Genomic DNA, 19,093 nt, shown 5'->3' with positions numbered 1-19,093 from the left:
TGCTTGGTTACAAATATCATCAACATCTCAGTGCCAATATCGGCACTTACTTCTTACTCATGTTACATGTTTGTGGTGGAGTGGATGCAGTTCTGCTCTGGGATCCTGTAGCCTTTGTCTGGAACATGCCAATCTCAGGGAGAAGGAAAAGAGAAGGGGGTGGGCCAGGGGCTGGCTTTTCAGTCTCTGACTCAGAAGTGACCTGTGTCCATTCTCCTTACATTCTGTTGGCCAAAGCAAGTCACATGGCTGAGCCCAAGGTCATTGGGGTTACAAATATAATCCTCATATAGGTAGGGGTCCCAAAAGACGTAGTCCCAGAGAAGCAACACGTATTTTGGATAACACAAGCTACCCCAATATACCCCATCGGTCGCAAATATTTTTTCCCTCTTTTCTGCAAAATAAATCACTCCTCTCAGGAGACAACTTAAATTCTCATCTAACCATGACACCAGACTTTAAGCCCAGCATTTCATGATACATCAGGTCTGGATGTGGTTCCTCTAGATCTGGAGATCTAGAACTAAAAAGACATTATCCATTCCTTTCGATGGATGACGGAACCACAGGGATGGAGTGATCTCAATCCATTTAGAAAGGAAAGAATGGGGAACATAGTAGTCCCTGGTCTGTGGAAATCTTGAAGTTCGCCTGGGCTGTCACTGATCCTGGGTGTGGAGTGTGTCTCTTGATTAGGTCCTAGTCCTGCTCCCGGGAAGAAGGGAGGTCCTTAGGCTGCTGTTCTTCTGGCCCTTGGCTCTGCCATCTTGGAGGTCCTTCCTATTCTATATTCTAAAGAGAAGACTATGAGATTTTCCCACCTGCTTCTTTGTGGAAGATTGTATTAGTATTAAAAATATCCATTGCCCCATTATCCATTATGGATATTAAAATATCCATAATATCTCTGTGGGTCCCTCACTACTGGAGGCTTGTAAGTGCTCGACCCATTGATGACAAACATGGTAACGTGACTCTCTTGGCCAATGGAACATGAACACAAGTGACCAGTGTCATTTCCACGTAAAAGCTTTATTAATTAGGGTGGCTAACCATCTCGATTTGCCCAGGGCTACTCTACTTTTAGCGCTGATGTCTTAGGTCCCAGGAACCACTTAGTCCTGGACAAAATGGGACATTTGGTCCCCCTAGCTTTAAGAATCATTCTGTGGCCAACCATTCTCTTTTATCCCTTTTCCCTGAGGCCAGGAGTGTTCTAGCTTAGAAGCCTCTCATGGGCCATAGTCACAGAATGAAGAGGAGAGGCAGCGGATCGTTATGGACATGTAACATGAACAAGCAATAAACCTTCGGGGCTGTGAGTTACTGAGATGGAAGTGTCACTTTTCTGCAGCCTTAGGTGTAACTTAGCTTGAGCTGATTGAGATAGTGTAACACAGTATTTTTTACATTCCGCCTTTCATTCATCCATTTCTTGTTGTCCTGGCAAGCTCTTCCTCCTCCTCTTCTCCCTAAGGTTATGCCAAATTTCTCCTTGAAATTCCGGGACCGTTGTGAGTAGGGTTGCCAGAAAAAATTCAGAACACCCAGTCCAATCTGAACTTAAATTGAATTTAGATATTAAACAATAATTTTTTTTTAGCAATTTTCACCCAATTTAAATTGACCAAATTGACTGAATTTAAATCTTTTTTACTAGTAAATACACTAAATTTTAAAATTTTTACTGTTTAAAATAATTATAACTAGTATGTTCCAGGCAATATTTGGGACATTCTTACACAAAAATTTATTTCCTGTTTATCTGAGATCCAAATTGTACTGCATGTTCCGTATTTTACTTGTTCAATCTGGCAACCTTAGGCAACCTTCTGAGATGCCTTGGAAAAGAATACTCAGAAAATTCCTTCTACAAAGAGACAGCAACATGGAATGGAATTGTCCCTAAAATTAAATGATCATCGGATTTACCAGAGGGTTTCACTTTATTTTTTTTTTAATTTTAAGAAAAGATTTTGAAAGATTTTATTTCTCCATTTGAGAGAGAGAAAGAGATAGTGACAGAGCGCACAAGCAGGGCAAGAGGGAGAGGTAGGGTCCCCACTGAGCAGGGAGCCCAACACGGGCCTAAATCCCAGGACCCTAAGACCATGACAGGAGCTGAAGGCAGATGCCCAACCGACTGAGCTGCCCAGGCACCCTTACTGGCAGGTTTTTAAAGAAGGGACCTACACGTGACCTCAAACCTAGTGAATTTGAAACCTGGATGGGATACCTAGAGAATTTGTACTTTGTGTGTGTGTGTGTGTGTGTGTGTTTTTTTTTTAAGATTTTATTTTTTTATTTATTTGACAGAAAGAAATTACAAGTACACTGAGAGGCAGGCAGAGAGAGAGAGAGAAGGAAGCAGGCTCCCTGCTGAGCAGAGAGCCCGATGCGGGACTCAATCCCAGGACCCTGAGATCATGACCTGAGCCGAAGGCAGCGGCTTAACCCACTGAGCCACCCAGGCGCCCTGTGTGTGTGGTTTTTAAAAATTTATTTATTTTTAAAGATTTTATTTTTAAGTAATTTCTACACCCAAGTCAGGGCTTGAACTCATGACCCTGAGATCAAGTGTTGCCTGGTCTACCTACTGAGCCAGCCAGGTGCCTGCCCACCCCCCTTTCTTAAGAGGCTTTAATTCACTTGAAATTTTCTTGGATAAAACTATGCGGTGGCCACAGCTAGATCCTGGGTCCGCTGCATAGAGACTCCAGTGTGGATTTTTACAGATGTCGGTGAATTCCTGATAGGGAGACTTGGTGAACATAGTCTCCTTCCAGAGGTCAGGTGTGAGAGAGCTGTAGGTCTTAGGAATGGCATCAGAAGGGGTTTTGGTGAAGTTGCCCAGGGTAGGTGCAGCCCCCCGGCTGAGGGTTAGCCATTGTCAATGTGGGCCATCATCAGTAGTAGCTTCTTGGGCACAGGGGTTGAGACAATGCCAGTGCCCCTGGTGTTGGGGATAAGGCGCACCAGCCCGGAGTCACAGCAGCCAGTCACCTTGCATGAGACACTGTGGGGCTGGCCTGTCTTGTTCTCCTAGGAGCCTTGCCACACAGGACTGATGGAAAGCTTGGCCACGATGATGGTCCCACAGATGGCAGCGGCTACCTCCTTGGAGCACTGAACACCCAGGCCAACATAATCTCTGATGGCAACCAACACCTTGAACCTGGTCTGTACGGGTCTGCTTCTGCACAGGAAGAGTCTTCGAGACCTCATCCTTGAGGGATGCTCCCAGGAAAGTCAGTGATCTCAGATTCCTTGATGGGGAGGAAGAGCCGAGATCTCCATCTCTGGGGACCAGATCTTTTTGTCCTTCTTGTTGTTGACCCAGCTTGGGGATGGGGATCCTCTCCTGGTCCTCAGCCTTGCCCCTCCCAGATCTGGGCCGAGACCCTGCCCTGGATGCTGCTGCCAAAGCTTCTGTGGGAGCCACCAGGGCCCCCCACCTCCTGCCAGGGCCCCCCACCAGGGCCCAACCACAGCACCAGCGCCATTGGCCATTTGGTGTTTCCTCGGAGGCAAAGCCAGAATTTGGCTTTTTTTTTTTTTTTTAAGTGAGTTCTACGCCCAATGTGGGGCTTGAACTCATGATCCCAAGACCAAGAGTCGCACGCTCTTCCCACTGAGCCAGCCAGGTACCCTGGGCATTTGTACTTCAAAACCAAAAGCTCCCAAGTTAATGCAGTTTTTCTGGCACATTTGAGAACTACGGGTCTAAGGCAGGGCTTCGCAAACTCTCCTGCGTGAATGAAGAGCCCAGGGGTCTGGCCAAACACAGATTGTAAATCAGGAGGTGTGGGGTGAGGCCTGAGCTCTGCATTCCGCACAGGCTCCTGGCTGGCGCTGAGGCTGCACGTTGGCAGAGCGAGGCTACCGGGCAGGGGCTCTCAAACCTGAGTGAACATCAGAGCTCTGTGTGGCGCTTGTCACACCAGATTGCTGGGCTCCGCCCAGAGCTGCTGATGTACTAGGTCCCCAGGTAGGTGGGTGTCCGCTTGCCACACCAGATTCCTTCTGTTTGCTCTCCCTCTGACCGTAGGACTGATCAATTCAGTCAATTCTGTCAGAGGGAGGATCTAGTCCTCCCTCTGAAGGACTTGATCAATTCAGAGGTCAGCATTCTGTCCCTGATCAGATTAGACCAGAAAAGCTGGGGGACCCAGAACCACATCTTCACAAACTCCTCAGGTGATTCCGATGTGGAACCTGGTGGACAGTCACTGACACACTTTGAACCCATCTCCTCATCCCAACACGAACACTGTGACGATTCAGTAAGATAAAGAGGTTAGGGGCCCCCGGCTGGTCAGGAGGAGAGGCACGTGACTCTTGATCTCAGGGTTATGAGTTTGAGTCCCTCGTTGGGGTGTGGAGATTACTTAAAAATAAATAAAAATAGGGTCACGTGGGCGGTTCAGTGGGTTAAGCCTCTGCCTTCGGCTCAGGTCATGATCTCAGGGTCCTGGGATCGAGCCCCGCATCGGGCTCTCTGCTCAGCGGGGAGCCTGCTTCCTGCCCTTCTTTGTGCCTGCTGCTCTGCCTACTTGTGATCTCTGTTTGTCAAATAAATAAATAAAATCTTAAAAAATAATAAATAAATAAATAAAAATAAACTTAAAAAAAAATGCAAAGGATTGGGCCTGGCACAGGCCCTCCAGGGGGGCTGCGATGACTCCTCCCAGTTTTACCACGGCTGTCTGTGGGTCTGTCCAAGGCCTGGCCTCCCATCCTATCCACCACCACCAAAAACGGCAAACCTCATCTCCTTTGTCATTTTGCTCCTGGATGTTTGCCTCCTCTCACTAGCATCTTTTTTTTTTTCTTTTTAAATAAGATTTTCTTTTTTAAGTCATCTCTATACCCAATGTGAGATTCGAATTCATGACCCCGAGGTCAAGAGGCTCTAGCCACTGAGCCAGCCAGGTGCCCCTCACTAGCGTCTGAAGCCTGCTTCTTACTGTCTCTTCCCAGTGTCTTTTAAAATACTCTGAACACCCCCGTCACTCAGTCTTGCTGCCATCTTGTTTCCGTGGGGGAAAAGGCTCATTCTGTCTACCTTGATCTGGAACTTCACCTCGCAGACACCCAAAGATTATCAAGAGTGGAAAGTCAGACCCAAAGGCCTTTTCTCAGTGACTGTTCTTTATTTCCACTGAGCAACCATCTTTTTTTTTTTTTAAAGATTTTATTTATTTATTTGACAGAGAGAGATCACAAGCAGGCAGAGAGGCAGGCAGAGAGAGAGAGAGGAGGAAGCAGGCTCCCCGCTGAGCAGAGAGCCCAATGCGGGACTCGATCCCAGGACCCTGAGATCATGACCTGAGCCGAAGGCAGCGGCTTAACCCACTGAGCCACCCAGGCGCCCACTGAGCAACCATCTTTAATGCCCATTATCACTGGGGTATAAAGATGAGAAGTCACTATCTTTGACCTCAAGAGGTGGGGTGTAGGGGTAGGCGTGGCTAGTGGCTATTATATAATATAAGTAAGTTCATACTATTGGTGAGATAAAAGCCATGATGTAATTGTGAACTAGGTGGGTTCTTGACCTCAGCACCCAACCGTAGCACAGGGCCCTGAGTATAAATATTTTTTGAATGAATGAATGAATAATTGACTGAATGGGGGAACTCCACAGGAAGATGAGGAAAGGCTTTACCCATGCGATGACCCTGTAGCAGAGTCCCAAACGATGAGTAGAGTTTTCCAAGTGAGGCAGTCTATAGGTAAGTATTCCAGATGGAATCAAAGATATGGGAGCAAGAAATAGCATGGCACATTCCAGAAGTGTCGATGATGTAACCAGTGGACATGCAAGGTGTAAAGACGAAGAGGGCTGGGAGGTAGTTAGAAAGGAGGTGGGCGTGTGAAGAGATGTTGAAAGCCCTCCTGGGCCTCTACGAAGAGTTAGAACATGGCCCCTGGGGAATGGGAAGCTGCTCCTGGGTTTTAGCGAAGGAACTGGCCGATCAAAGTTGCATTTCAGAAAGACAGTCTGGCAGCACCTGGAGCTACTAGAAGGGGATAAAACTGCTTAGGAGGAGTGTATGGGGGAGAAGAGTAGAGGCTAGAGGCCAGACTGCATGGCTGAATCAGCGTAGGGAAGAAGGGTCTGTAGTGCAGACTGACAGGGAGGCTGGGGAAAGCAGGGGTGCCTGCCACTAGTGCCAGGATACCCAGAAGTCAAGTAGGGGGGCTGGAAACCAACTGCTAGGTGTGGCAGTGAGTGGAGGTCATGGTGACCTGTGCCAGAACCATTTCAGTGGAGCACTGGGTGGGGAGAAGCAGAACCACAGCCATGGGCACCGCAGAAACCTTCCCTCCTCCCTTGGTATCCGTGGCCATGCACTTGCGCTCACCTCCGTCCATCTCAGTGGAGATGCAAACTTAAAAATATGCAGCCATGGACATCAATTACATTGCAGGCACACTAAATGTAAGTTTCCTTTAAAAAAAAAAAAAAAACTTCTTATTTATAGGGCGCCTGGGTGGCTCAGTCGGTTAAGCATCTGCCTTCAGCTCAGGTCATGATCCCGGGGTCCTGGGATTGAGCCCCCCATTGGGCTCCCTACTCAGCGGGGAGCCTGCTTCTCTCTCACCCTCTGCCTGCTGCGCTCTCTGTCAAATAGATGAATAAAATCTTTATTTTAAAAAAAACTCTTATTTACAAATATGTTCAAAATTATACCAAGTAGAGAGAATAGTACAGTGACACCCAGGTAACCACTTCCCACCCTCAACAGTGATCAACTAACTCCTGGTCAATCTGGCTTCATCTCTCTACTCACACACACATTATTTTTTTTTTAAGATTTTATTTATTTATTTGACTGAGAGCGATTACAAGTAGGCAGAGAGGCAGGCAGAGAGAGAGAGAGAGAGGAGGAAGCAGGCTCCCTGCTGAGCAGAGAGCCCGATGCGGGACTCGATCCCAGGACCCTGAGATCACGACCCGAGCCGAAGGCAGCGGCTTAACCCACTGAGCCACCCAGGCGCCCCACACACATTATTTTGAAGCAATTCCCAAATGTCACATCATTTCACTCATAAACACGTCAATATGTACCTCTGAAAATATAGAGCCTTTTAAAAATCATCATGGTACAATTAATAAACCTAAAATCAACAATACCTTAACGTCATCCAAGATGCAATGTGTTCAAAGTCTCTGATTGTTTCATTATTTTAATTTTTCCCAGGCTGTCTTAATAAGGATGCTAACAAGGCCCATATGTTGCATTTGATCCATCTGCTGCTTAAATTTCTTTTAAGTGTATAATTTTAGGCACTCCCCTCTGTATTTTTCTTTACATTTTACTCACTGAAGAGGAAACAGGACAGCTGCTATCTTGACAGCTCCCTGGTTCACAGGGTGTGCCCTCAAATCATATGGCCTTTTTCCCTTTTGCTTTCTTCTGTCTTAGTCGACTTTGTAGTGAAGTGTTACCTGTCCACAAAAAAGTACAGGAACTAGAAGTGTGCGGCTTGGTGACATTTCATAAATGAACATACCTGTGTAACCACCACCTGGATCAGGAAACAGAGCGTTACTGGACCCCCTCCTCATGCCCTCTCCTGGTCTCTGCGACCACACAGAGGTGACCTGACTTACTTACACTGTAGATTCATTTTGCCTCAATGTAAGTAGCATCAAACAACACGGTCTCTTTTGTGAGTGGCTTCTTTTGCCCAACATTATGTCTGTGCTGTTGCTTCTAACAATGGGGTTTTCCATTTTCACTGCTGTGTAATATTCCACTGGATATGAAGATGCCATAATTTGTGTATCCATTCTAGTGTTGATGGACATTAGGGCTATTTACAGCCTAAGCTGTCACAAATGGTGCTGCCACGAACACTGGCATATGCACATTTCTTTGGGTACACACTTCGAATGAACGTTACATACGTCCATGACGGCTTTGGTTTTTTTTTTTTTTTTTTAAAGATTTTATTTATTTATTTGACAGACAGAGATCACAAGTAGGCAGAGAGGCAGGCAGAGAGAGAGAGAGAGAGGGAGGGAGGGAAGCAGGCTTCCTGCGGAGCAGGGAGCCCGATGCGGGGCTCGATCCCAGGACCCTGAGATCATGACCCGAGCCGAAGGCAGCAGCCCAAACCACTGAGCCACCCAGGCACCCCACGGCTTTGGTTTTTAACTCGGGCCCCATCGCATACCACCAGCAAGAGCCCATTAGTTCCTCTCTCTGGTCTCAGTGTTCTGAGCTATAAAATGGGGGCAATACCAATGCTGTGACGTTAACAGTAAGATTAAATAGAAGAAAACACAGAAAGTTTTTAAAACAGTGCTTGGCTCTTAGTAAGGGTTATAATAAGTGTTAGCTCTCATGATTTCTACCTTTCTGGAGATAACTTCTCAATCTCCCTCATTCCTGCCTACCACGAGTTCTGTTCTCCCACATGGAAGGTGACCTAGTCTGCTTTTCTCGCTCTCTCTGGCACTTATCTACTCTCATGACTCCTGCTATCTTGTGTGTGGGCACTGTTGCAAAGCGTTACACAAAACGTGTGACAGCAAAATTCTTTGTCTCCAAGCTTGACTTTCTGCCTGCTCTCGAGTCCCACCTTCCTGGGTGCAATGCACTATTTGTCCTTTCCCTCCAATAGATCTGCTACCAGGGTCTCCAGGGCTCTACTTCAGACCAGGCCAGCCTCTCCCATACTAGAATCACCTTGGCGTTCTCTCTGATCCTTCCCGCCCCCACCCAGGCACCCCAGATTTAATCTGCAGGGAGCTTTTGATGAGTCTGGCTGTACCCCCAGCACTTCTGCACTTCTGTACTCCCTCCGTCACATTCAGACCTCTGTCACTTTACACCTGAGCCAGTGCAGCAGCCCCGACCTCTTCCACCTGGCATCAGTCTCCCCTCCTTCCACATTCCCCAGCACGCTGCCTCCAGCCTGACTGAGGTACCGCCTCATGATAAATAAGCAAAACAGAACGCCTGACTTCTGGAATGGTGACGTGAGTTGCTCCGTGAACCCTCTCCATGGAGAAACAATGGTAACAGGGGAAAAAAATTTTTTTAAAGATTTTATTTATTTATTTGACAGAGAGAGATCACAAGTAGGCAGAGAGGCAGGCAGAGAGAGAGGAAGGGAAGCAGGCTCCCCGCTGAGCAGAGAGCCCGATGCGGGGCTCGATCCCAGGACCCTGAGATCATGCCCTGAGCTGAAGGCAGAGGCTTTAACCCACTGAGCCCCCCAGGTGCCCTGTAACTGGGGAAAATTTAAGAAAACAAAATAAAACCATAACAATTCACAGTCTCTGAAAAGTGTTTAAAGAGCACACAGCAAATTAAGAACTTTTAGTCAGGAAAATTCACTAAATCTTGGTGAGAACAGTGTGAGTGACATCTGAGCCTCAAACCTCTCTCTTTCCTTCTCTCCTGCCCAGTCCCAGCTCTGCCTGATGGGAGCTCCACTCTGGGCAGGTGAAGCCAAGAACACAGAGCTCCCTCCTCCCTTGGCACGAAAGCATGTCTCCCAGAGGGACAGGCTGCCAGCATTTCTCAGAGCTCTATTCCAAGCAAGATTGGCCAAGAGGACTGGAGCTCATTGCCTCTACCTAGCTCCCACTCCTAGGGCATAAGCTCTATCTTGGGCAGCACAGGCTAAAAATACTGGGGCCTCCATCCCCTTTGCCCCAGCTGGCTCACAGGATAGAGATTCTAGTGGGGAGGGGAAGCAAGGAGACAAGAGTAGAGTCTACTACCCTTGTCCAGCAATCTGTTCATAAAGCAAAGTTGTCACTCTTGAGAGAAGAAGGCCATTGTCCCTGCCCACGCTCCCCATGTTCTGGAGCAGTGGTTTTGCCTAGGAGGAGAAGCAGGCCATAGGGACAGAGAGCTCCAAAGCTCTCCCCAAAGAAACTGACTTTATTTGGAATACAGTGTAGGGAACTTCAAGCGTAGGGTACTTTCAAAAAACAATGGAAATGTTGTTGGTAAGGAGCCAGGAAGAGTCTGGGAGCTCTACTTGGGCAAGCAGTTCAACTGTCGACTAGCGAGATGTACACAGAAAGAACCAGGAAAAGAGACAGCTATGGAGAACCCTCTTGATTGGAATAAGCCTTGAAGACTACCCCTGGAATGGGGCCCAGATTTAGCTGGACAAAATTATAGAGCGGTTTATGCCCAGGACAATGTTAAACCCAGTAGAGTGACCAGCCAGCCACTGGTGGAGGCTGACAGTCGGATACCACAAGAGGCAGAAGGCTGAACACAGAAATCCTGTAAACAGGGGCTGGGGCACCTGGGTGGCTCAGTGGGTTAAAGCCTCTGCCTTCGGATCAGGTCATGATCCCAGGGTCCTGGGATTGAGCCCCGCATCAGGCTCTCTGCTCCTCGGGAAGCCTGCTTCCTCCTCTCTCTCTGCCTGCCTCTCTACTTGTGATTCTGTCTGTCTTATAAATAAAATCTTAAAAAAAAAAAAAAGAAATCGGTAAAGAGACAAAGTTTTGTTGGGATTTTTTTTTTTTAGATTTTATTTTTTTATTTATTTGAGAGAGAGAGGACAAGCAGGGGGAAAGGGGGAGGGGAAGAGAGGGAGAAGGCTCCCCACTGAGCTGGGAACCTGACATGGGGCTCTGAATCCCAGGACCCTGAAATCTTGACCTGAGCCAAAGTCGGACACTTAAGCAACAGAGCCATCCAGGTACCCCAATAGACAAAGTCGTGTTAAGACCACGTGTCACCCCAGAGAGACTGACCATATCCAGGGGGTACATATCCAAGGCTGTATGCCGTGAAGAGTGATGTCAGAATGTGCATTACGAGGGAGTTGATTTCACTAGAATAGTCCAGCCAAGTCACTGAACAAGTAAACAAGCAAACAACAATAATCCCCAGAGTAGGGAGGAGTCTATATCCAAAGTTACCTAAAATATCCAGTTTTCAAAGAAAACTGTGATACATGTGAAGACACAGGAATGTATGACCTATATACAAGAAAAACATCAGGTATCAGAAACTGCCTTCAAGAGGGTTCACATGTCAGACATAGCAGACAAAGACTTCAAAGCAATTGTCATAAATATGGTCAAAGAAAGAGGAAACCATGTTTAAAGAAGTAAAGGATGGTCTGATGACAGTGTCTGATTAAGGAGAGAATCTCATTGGGGAGGGTGTGTGCTATGGTGAGTGCTGTGAGCTGTGTAAGACTGATGAATCACAGACGTGTACTCCGAAGCAAATAATGCATTATATGTTAAAAAAAAATGTGGGGGCACCTGGGTGGCTCAGTGGGCTAAAGCCTCTGCCTTTGGCTCAGGTCAAGATCTCGGGGTCCTGGGATCGAGCCCCACACCGGGCTCTCTGCTCAGTGGGGAGCCTGCTTCCCCTTCTCTCTCTGCCTGCCTCTCTGCCTACTTGTGATCTCTGTCTGTCAAATAAATAAACACATTTTTTTTTAAAAGGGAGAATCTCAGTAAAGCAAAATTATAAAAGAACCAATGGAAATTCTGGAGTCAGAAATTTCAAGAACTGAAATGAAAAATTCATTAGAGGAGCCAGAAGAGGCAACACAACCTCAAAAAAGGAGAACAAAATTGGAGGACTCACAATTATCAATTTTTAAAAACTTACCATAAAAACTACAGTAATTATGACAGTATAATGAGAGACATATAGATCAGAGAACTAGAACTAAGAGCCCAGAAGGAAACCTGTACATCTCTGGCCAACTGATTTTTGACAAGTGTGACATTCAATGGGGAAAAAAAAGTATTTTTCAGTAAATGGAATGAATGAAATGGAAAATACTTTTACTGAAAAGTAAAAATACTGAAAAGTATTTTTTCAGTAAATGGAATGAAAATGCCCAAGAATGAATCTGGGCATCTTGCTTACAGGACACAAAAATTAACTCAAAATAGGCATAGACCTAGACATAAGAGCTAACACTAGAAAACTCTTAGAAGAAAATACAGGAGTAAATCCCCGTGGATCTTGGATTAGGAAAAGCTTTATTCAATTTGATAACAGAAGCACAAACAGAAATAGGTAAGCTGGACTTCGTCAAAATGAAAAACTTCTGTGTTTCCAGGGATACCATTAATATGAAAAGGCACTTCACAGAATGGGAGCAAGTATCTGATCATATATCTGATAAAGGACTTGTATCTATAATATATAAAGAACACTTACAGCTCAATTAAAAAGAAAGGAATAAGAGATGAACACATGCTACAATGTGAATGAACCTTGAAAACATTTTAAGGGAAAGAAGCCAGTCATAAAAGACCACATCGTGTATGAGGCCATCTACATGACACATCCAGAATAGGTCAGCCTATCAAGACAGAAAGTAGATAGTGGATTGTCTTGAGCTGGTGGAGGTTGCTTTTGGGGGAAATGGGGAGTGATTTCTAGTGGACAAGGGGATTCCTTTTGGGGGGATAAAAATGTTCTAAAATTGATTGTGGTATAGTTGCACATTCTAAATACATGAAAACCCATTGAATTGCACACATCAAATAGGAAAATTGATTTACATGTGAATTATATCCCAGTAAATCTGTTAAAAAATAATAATGGCAATATCAATAGTGATCACTCATAGAGCACAAACAATATACCATGTAATGTAATTAAGCATTTCACACACATTATGTCATTTTCCAACATTATGAGATGGGCAGTATTTTCTTTACAGTATAAAGGGAGAAACTGAGACTCATAAAGTCTCAGTTCACTTCCCCCGAGAGAACACAGCCAATGAATACCACAGGCTGGATTGAAATTCAGATCTTTCTGCTTCTAAAGCACATGTCCTTCAATTGCTTCTTTTTCAAAAAATATTTATTTATTTATTTGAGAGAGAGAGAGAGAATGAGGGAGAGAGCACATGAGAGGAGAGAGGTCAGCGGGAGAAGCAGACTCTCTGCTCAGCCCGGAGCCTGATGTGGGACTCCATCCCAGGACTCCAGGATCATGACCTGAGCTGAAGGGAGTTGCTTAACCAACTGAGCCACCCAGGAACCCCTCTTCAATTGCTTCTTATGGTTTAGAAGAAGATAAATCTAACTCCCTTCCATTTCATTCAACAAATGTTACTCATCTACTATGAGCTGGGACTCATGTTTTTGAAAGCAGGTTGAGATGTATCACGGGTGATCCCAAGAAAAAGCTTAACGTTTCTTACTGCGGTGGAATATACCTTATATAAAGTTTACCCTCTCACCCACTTTTAAATATACAACCAGTGATATTAAGCACATTCATGTTGCTGTACAAGCATCACCACCCTCCAATGCCAGAACTTCTTCATCCTGCAAAACAGAAGCTCTGTACCCTTTAAATAACAACGCATTACTCCCTGTCCCCATCCCTGGTAGCCACTATTCTATTTTCTGTCCCCATGAATGTGACTCTCTAGGTTCCTCCTGTAAGTGGAATCATGCAACATTTGTCCTTCTGTAACTGGCTTATTTCACTTAGCATAATGTCTTCAAGGTTCACTCCTGGTGGAGCATGGGTCAGAATTTTCTTCCTTTTTATGGCTGGACAATTCCCCATTGTATGCCTGTGCTACGCTTGGTTTATCCATTCATCCATCAATGGACAGTTGGGTTGCTTCCTCCTTGTGGCTATTGTGGATAATGCTGCCCTTAGTGTGGGTATCCAAATATCTGTTGGAATCAAGTAGCACGGGGAAGAACATTCTTAAAATTTAATAATTGTGAAATTATTTTCATGTAAAGTAGAATAAAATCTAACCAGCACATCAAGCCTGTGATATCACAGACATCATTGGTTAGGTGTGCAGGGTTTCTCAAGCTCAGCATGACTGACATTTGGGACCAGATAATTCTTTTTTTGTGGGGCTGTCCTGTTCAGCAACACCCTTGGCCTCTAACCTACTAAATGTTAGTGTCGCTATCTTCAGCTGTGACAACCAAAAAGCATCTCCAGATATGTCCTGAGGTTGTGGATGAACTTGCCCCCAGTTGAGAACCACTGATTTAGTATGAGGCACAAGAAGGCATTTAAAAAGTGGGCAAGGGACACCTGGTTGGCTCAGTCGTTAAGCATCTGCCTTTGGCTCAGGTCATGATCTCAGGGTCCTGGGATTGAGTCCTGCATGGGGCTCCTTGCTCGGCAGGGAGCCTGCTTCTCCCTCTCTCTCTGCCTGCCACTCTTCCTGCTTATGCTCTCTCTCTCTCTGTCAAATAAATAAATAAAATCTTAAAAAAAATAAATAAAAAGTGGGTGAGTTTAATGAAACTATTAATAACCAGATAATAATGAGAGAGGTTCAAAATTAGGAAGAATACATACAGATACCTGAAGCAGGCCATACACTGTGCTAGGATGTCCTAACTACTCAGGCAGCTGAGATGAAGCCATGAACTCAGATGAAGGCATTGACTGCCATCCACCACAAGCCCTATTCACCTTTTCATCTTCTCTCCTGCTGATTCCCCATTTGGACTCCGCTCCAGACAAAACATCTTGTATTTTTCCACTTAGAGGCTTCTGTTCCTGTTGTCCTCACCTCTCCCCACCCCAACTCCAAGGCCCAGTTCAAATCTCCAAGAATCTGAATCAGGAGAAATTGTTCCCTCCTCTGCTTAATGGTTCACAGTGTTGATGAGGCTCTGTTGCTTACTGCTTAGTCTTTTTGGTATCTCTTCACTACGTATTTGTCCTGTATTGAGATGGGACTTTGGTTTATTGTTCTATCTTATTTGTACTGTGGGTTCTGTGCAATAAAAATATTTGCTCTCTTGTTAATTCTGGGTATGGAGAAACAAAATAGGGATCTCTGGTAGGATGTAAACAGCTTTAAAATAGCTCAATAACATGAACGAGGCAGGAAAGGGTGTGTGATATACTTATTTAATGCACAAGTTTTACTGACTCCTTTTGAGTTGATAGCATGAGGAACTCAATTTTTATTACTGTAATTAAGGATGACGTCAAGAAGAGGAATGCATGGTGATTAAGAAGTCATCTTGAGCCAAACACCTGTCTGATACCCTGTATCTGATTATAAGGCTGGAACAGCTTTTCACCTGTTTGTGTGTGTGAGTGCATTTTATGAGCATTTTCAGTGCTGGGCCCTGTGTATGTAAGTACTGCCATATCATTTATCATCTAAACTAAGAACATTTGACACGAAAGGGAGGCACTATTAAAAATTTTCCGGGGCAGTTGGCATAAACCAAGACTCTCCCCGGCGAAAAACAACCCTATGCATTTTTTTTTTTTTAACAGAGAGCTTCCCATGTAGGTTTAAGGAAGCAGCCTAAAACATAAACTAGCTATTCATCACTGTTTTAAACAGCCAGTGGGAAGCTTTTTCTGATAACAAACTAAGCCAAACCCTGGAATTTCATCATAGTTTGCCCTCACGCAACTATTGCATACTGGGACTTAGAACTTCTAAACAAATTTCATCTCCATTATCAATGAGAAGCTAGCCAGGAAGTCTGGCCATGGACAACTCTGACCTCCCTTCCTAGACTTTACACAGGCAGCGCTGGGTGGAAAAAGAAAGTAACAATCTTTGACTCATGGTGCTCTCAGGCCCTCTGAGAAATTTCATGAGTTTCTAGGCTGTGGTTTTTAGCACTGTTTTGTCAGCCACATCCTTCCCCACTTTCCTCTCACTGATTATAGTGATGAGATCTAGTCTCAGAAACCTTAATTCAGTCTTGGGAACCCTCTTTTGGAAAGGATATTCTAAAGGAAAAGTTTCACCTGCTGGTAGATATTGCTAGTAAAAAATAAGCCTGCCCGTCAGACACCAGTGGGTCAGTCGGTTGAGTGTCTGACTCTTGGTTTTGGCTCAGGTCATGATCTCGGGGTCGTGGGATGGAGCCCCTCCTCTGCTCCATGCTCAGTGGGGAGTCTGCTTGAGAGTCTCTCTCTCCCTCTCCCCATACTGGCACATGCACGTTCACACGCACTCTTTCTCAGATAAATAAATAACATTAAAAAAAATAATAATAATCCTGGGCACCTGGATGGTTCGGTTGGTTGGGCTTCTGACTCTTGATTTCCGTTCAGGTCATGATCTCAGGGTTGTGAGATGAAGCCCCACTTCGGGCTCTGTGCTCACCTTGGAGTCTGCTTGGGATTCTCTTGTTTTCCTTCTGTCCTTCCAACTCATGGGCTCTCTCTCTCTGTAAAATAAATAAAATCTTAAAAAAAAAAAAAATCCTGCCTGTGTTGGGGGGGATGGATAAATGGGAACTTTCTAAACTTTCTACCCAATTTTGCTGTGAATCTAAAACTTTTTATCTATTTTCTTTAAGCTACTTAAGTAATCTCTACACCCAATGTAGAGCTTGACTCATGACCCTGAGATCGAGTTGCATGCTTTTCCAACTGAGCCAGCCAGCACCTTGAATCTAAAATTACTAAGAAAAATAAAGTGTAGGAGCGCCTGGGTGGCTCAGTTGTTAAACGTCTGCCTTCGGCTCAGGACATGATCTCAGGGTCCTGGGATCGAGCCCTGCATTGGGCTCCCTGCTTGGCAGGAGGCCTGCTTCTCCTTCTCCCATTCCCCTGTATGTTCCCTCTCTCACTGTCTCTGTCAAATAAAATCTTGAAAGAAAGAAAGAAAGGGAGGAGGAAGAAAGAGTATATGAAAACAAACCCTGAATTCTGTGATCCCCACTTTTGAGTGATCCCCCACTTCTGAGGGACTTTAAAATGATCACCTTAGGGAAAACGTTCTTAAGTGGGCTCTTTTTTTTTTTTTTTAAGGGGGGGCACATAGGGAGAACTGGGGAGACAATTTTAAGCAGGCTCCATGCCCAGCACAGAGCCAGACCTCATGACCCTGAGATCATGACCTGAGCTGAAATCAGGAATCTGAAGCTTAACTGATTGAGCCTCCCAGGTGACTCTGCTGTGCACCTTTTTGAGCCTTTGTGATGCAATTGTGTTTTAGAATTCCTTTCTGGAACTCTTGGCTGAAGCTGTGTCCCTGACATGGGGAAAAAAAAAATTCATCCGGTAGAGCACTTTACTCTTAACAGCTGCTTTCTATGGCTCTGAATCAAGCCGGAAAAATCTTCCCAGATCTCAGGAGTCACTTCAACGCCTTCCTGGACCGTAGGAGACGTCTCTGTCTCCTTTAGCAAACACCAGTAGGAGCAGACCTGTGTTGGGACAGTTTCCCCAGCACAGGTGCAGACAGGGTATGACCACCAAGCAGTACTATTTAAAGACAGGAGAACTGGGAAAATGGAACAGAAACAAATGTGCCTTCATATGCATGTGTGTGCCCGCACACGCGTGCGTACACACACAACTGGCCACAGCTCTAAAGTTCTTTTCTGGTAGCCCAAGCTGTATTAATGCAAGAGTCAGAACCCTGGGGGTCCTACTGAGGTGCAACTTTTTTTCTTTTCTATTCTTTCTTTCTTTCTTCTTCTTCTTCTTCTTCTTCTTCTTTTTTTTTTTTTTTGGTGACTGAAAAATACAATATTGGCAAAGGATTCTTTCTTCTCCTTCTCCCTGGGACACCTTGGGTATGGGTTCTCTCAAAGGCAGACCCAAAGGGTCTGGGGCTAAATTCTGGCCAAAGAGGCTATTTCTGTTCACACTCTAGGACTCCCACACCTTCAGAAGGGGGATGGGCTTCAGGAGTCCCTGAAAGATTTTATGCGGTGGTTTCTGGCTCACTGCTGATCAGCCTTCAAAGGATTACTTGGGCACCCTCCGTGAAACTTGGGCCAATGGACACTTGGAAGGCTGAACAGGAGGGGGAATGTTCCATTTTTCCTTGTCATAATCCTGAAATGAGCTGGAAAAAATTTAACATTGCTGCAAATACCACTTCCCTTCTATCGCTAAATGTTGCTCGGGTCTCATCTCCTGCTCTCTATCCCCCGGCCCTCCGGTGCGGTGATAGGGTGGCCCTGTCCACCTTTAAAGCGGGTTGCATTTCAAGTCCGTCAACTGTTCTATTCTTGACAAAGCACGTGCCAAAAGCAGTTTCAGGCTCGTAGAATTTTAGAACTGGGCCGAGTTCCACGGACCCATGGAGGTGAGTGGGTGGGAACCAGTCTTGATTAAACGCCTGCTGAGTGCCAGGCACTGGTGGTGATTATCAGGTTTATTTAATCTCCTTGTCAACTACTATTGTTCCTCCCGGTAGCCAAAGGAATCAGGGTGCATGCGGAAAGGTTAAGTGACTTCCTCGCGACCACGCAACCAGTAGGAGTCAACAGCAGGTCTGACTCTAAAGGCTACTTGCCTCCTGGCTGCCTCCCACTGCGCTAGGGGCATCTTGAAGGCTGGAAGGGCGGTGGGACAGCGACAGGTCCACACTGCGCCGGCATGTCCCCATCACCCTAACCCAGCTGGAAGGAGCCAGAGGCTCCCGTCTCCACATCCTTTCCTCTCCATGCGGCTCGGTGACTCACGAGCCTCCCTCCTCCGTCTCGGTCACGGCCGGTGTTGTGCACTCTATCCTGGGCTACAGGTGAGTTAGTAGGTCGGCCTGGACCCGGCGGACTCCACAGCTGAACTACCTAGTCGGGCTCCCCCTCTCTCAATTTCACAAGACCCCTGACCTTACCCAGCCCCCAAAGCAAGCTCGCAGTCACAACTGCCTCCCTCTCCGCACCCCGCCCGGATCCACATCAAACACGACCCATCCTTTAGTCCTCCTCCCTTTTCCCCGCCCCCTCCGGGCCAGCCTTATCCAATAGCGAGTCAGTCCACGGGCTAAAGACGTCAAAGGTAACCAACTGTGGAGGACTTCTTCCCCGAGGGTTCCGCCTCCATTCTGAGGAGCAGCTCCGCTGACCAATGGGCTGCCCGCTGGGTGCAATGAACTCGCGGGGCTGGCAGAGCAGCGGCTGGGCCGTCCAATGAGAGGGCGGGTTCGTGTCGGGGGCGTGGCAGAAGCCGTCGTCAGGGGCGTGGCGGCAGTTGCTTGGGCGGGGCCGGTAGCGGCGGGAGCTGCACTGGCCAGGGGTTCCGGCTGCATTTCCATGAGCGCCGCCGGCAGCCGCGGAGCTGCAGGAACCGGGCTGGGGGCAAGCTGGCCCGCGGTCAACCACGCGCAGGTAAAGCCACGGTCGAGCGAACTCCGCTAA

General features: G+C 46.3%; 1 protein-coding gene and 1 pseudogene across 1 annotated transcript in view; one reads left to right on the top strand and one right to left on the bottom strand.

Annotated features, from left to right (window-relative positions):
• Positions 1-2,673: 2,673 nt before the first annotated feature.
• LOC116591997 lies at positions 2,674-7,927 on the bottom strand (annotated as a pseudogene).
• A 10,998-nt stretch (positions 7,928-18,925) lies between these two features.
• Positions 18,926-19,093, top strand: part of ABHD2 (abhydrolase domain containing 2, acylglycerol lipase) — a 100,771-nt gene continuing 100,603 nt past the window's right edge. Inside the window, exon 1 of the mRNA XM_032342051.1 lies at positions 18,926-19,063. The gene's annotated coding sequence lies outside the window, so the exon portion shown is untranslated. The remainder of the gene's footprint in view (positions 19,064-19,093) is intronic.

Source organism: Mustela erminea, chromosome 5 (assembly GCF_009829155.1).
Source record: "Mustela erminea isolate mMusErm1 chromosome 5, mMusErm1.Pri, whole genome shotgun sequence".
NCBI classification, from domain to species: domain Eukaryota; kingdom Metazoa; phylum Chordata; class Mammalia; order Carnivora; family Mustelidae; genus Mustela; species Mustela erminea.
Note: the sequence above shows the minus strand (reverse complement) of the source record. Positions and strands in the feature narration are given on the sequence as shown.